We start from the raw sequence: 2,664 nt of genomic DNA on the forward strand, positions 1-2,664 counted from the left end.
GACAGTTGTGGGTGCTCAAATAAGTCTCCCTGCTGCATGTGAGTGTTTCAAAGGTTTGGAGGTGTGACGCAGATAGGAAGCAAATCAGTGCCCTTGTAAAGGGTGAGCAGTATCTTATTCTACCATTAGGGCTGGCATCACAGTGTACTGAGTTGCTACAGAATGTGTTTTAATTATGGGGGACGGTGATTTTAACAAAGGGGTTGAAGACTAGATGAATCACAGCCACTGAAGACTTGCAGTACTGTGAATGGTTAAAAGCTACAATAAAAGGATAAGTTGCTTTGATAGCTGTGGAACTAAAGGGTTACTCTTGCCTCCCAAAAATAAAGTGCTCTGTAGTACCCTCATAAAAGTAGGATAGGAGACTTAAAGCAAAAGGATCATAGGAGACCTTATAAATAACCCCAAGGCCAAAATTTTGTCTTTAGTTTGTCTTATTAGAAATTAGACATGACTTGTTAATGTGATCAGAAATGTACACTCCTGAGTGTATGCTGTGTCAGACACGCCAATGTACGAAGTGCCCCATCCCTTACATTCTGGCTTCACCACCACACCTCACTGGAACTGCCCTCTCATTGTCAGTGGAATCTCAGTGGCTTTTTCTTTGGCCTGATTTGTTTTGCCTTTCTTTTTGCACTTGATGTTGCCACCATATCTTGAAATGTTACCTTATCTGTCCTGTTTATTCTCTATGAATAGTTCTTGACTTCCGTTGCTGATTCTTTTTTTTTTCCCCAAACCTATCTTTATATACTTTACTCTTTCTAGTCTTTAAGTTCTGAGCTCACTCACAGATCACTCCCCAACCTGAATGGTTTCCACGCCTATTTCAGAAACTTTTATTTTGATGTCTGTCACCTCATATCTCAGTAAATAAAACTGAACTCCAATGTAGGTGAAGGAGGAATGGGTTGTTCAGAAAGAAGCCATCAATGGATGGCTCATGAGGTATGAATGCCTAGAATATTTGGGAAAAAATGAAATATTATAGCCCAGGTAAGTCTAAGAGAGGAGTAGCAAGAGAATGAAGCTTGGGGAGATAGGCAGAGCCCAGATCAAAGGACTTTAATTGCTATGCTTAGGCATCTTTTTAGCAAGAGATGCCACTGAAGAATCGGAAGCCATCACAAAGGTTCGTGAGTGATGAAAGCTGCATTTAGAAAGCTTTCAACTGGTAGCCTGGAGAATGGATTAGAAGGAAACTTGGTGAGACAAAGAAAGACAGGGAGGATGGAAGAGAAGGTATTTAGAAGGTACCATGAGTAGAAATTTGGTTAATGATTAGAGGAGGTAAAGTATCTAGGATGGCCCCCAGGTTGCTTCTAGCATGAGTAATGGGGTTGCTGGTATTATTTACTGGGCTAAGAGAAACAGATTTTGGAGGGAAGAGAGCCCAATTGGATACTCAGGAAGAAATAGCCAGTGGCAATTAGATAAACCCACCTAAGACAGAGTAGTGCCTGCTTCAGCAGCACATATCCTAATACTAGACCGATACAGAGATTAAACACAGCCCCTGCGCAAGGATGACACGCAATTCCATGAAGCACTCCAATGGGAAAAAAAAAAAAAAATGACAGCGTCAAAGTCTAGGCTTTAACAATAGATTTGGTAGTAAAAACCACAGGCATGGGTGAGATTATCTAACAATTATGTTAGTGAAATAATAATAGTAAACGTCCAGTAAGAGTGTTTTCTATGTGCCAGACACTAGTTACAAATCCTTAATATATTAACTCATTTAATCCTTAAAACAATTCTATGAGGAAAAGAAGCCCACAGGCAGAAAGAACAAAGAAAAATTAAGTTGGTTAGGCAGAAAGTAAACATGGGAAACCAAATGAGTTTTGAGAAGTAGGCATGAGATTAAGTGAACCAAAGTGTCTGTTTAATTTGACAACTGTGTTATTGGAGATCTCACGGAGAACTGTTTCTAAGCAAGAATTCAGACTGCAGGCTGTTTGAAGTAAAAGAAGGGACAGAATGATAGGCTATTAATTGTGGGAGCAAGGAAACCAAGTAGGTGTGAAAGGGAGATGCTGAGTACAGGAGGAAGGGCACCTCCTTCCTGAGACAGGTGGTAAGGATGGATGTTGGAGTAAGTAAATCATCTGTAGCAAGGGGTCCAGGAATGGAGGGAATTCACAGCTCATGACCAAGTTCTCTGTATAGAGGTATACTGGTTATCTGGTGAGAAAGGTAGTGAAGGCTGGAATTGTTGCTGGAAAGTGGCCTAAAGAATAAACTGATAGACTACTGATCATAATTTAAAGATCTAGTAAGGCTGGAAAATGTAGTAGCATCAAGCAAAGGTTATGTGGGCTTTTTTCCCTCTAACAGACTGGACACAAAAAAGCAACTATAAATTATGTTGATTTACAGTTTGAAAGGGCTGAGATTAAAAGCCGTAACATTAAAAGGGCAGGAAGGATGGGGGTGAGGCACATCACTGATAATTTCAGGGGTGAGGCACATCATTGATAATTTCAATCTGCAACATTCTGATCAGTATATACTGTCAATATGTATGTTTCCAAGTCTAGACTTTTTTTTTTTTTTTCTTTGAGACAGAATCTCACTCATGCAGGCTGGAGGGAATGCAGTGGCATCATCTTGGCTCACTGCAACCTCCACCTCCCAGATTCAAGAGATTCTTGT

The 2,664-nt window shown here is 40.3% G+C and overlaps 1 non-coding gene across 1 annotated transcript; it reads left to right on the top strand.

The window, feature by feature from the left end:
• The first annotated feature begins 1,462 nt into the window (after positions 1–1,462).
• On the top strand, positions 1,463–1,567 carry LOC123573756 (U6 spliceosomal RNA). The gene has a single exon (XR_006698492.2). It is a non-coding gene; the product is annotated as a U6 spliceosomal RNA (small nuclear RNA).
• The last annotated feature ends 1,097 nt before the right edge of the window (positions 1,568–2,664 follow it).

This window comes from Macaca fascicularis, chromosome 5 (genome assembly GCF_037993035.2).
Source record: "Macaca fascicularis isolate 582-1 chromosome 5, T2T-MFA8v1.1".
Classification (NCBI taxonomy): Eukaryota; Metazoa; Chordata; class Mammalia; order Primates; family Cercopithecidae; genus Macaca; species Macaca fascicularis.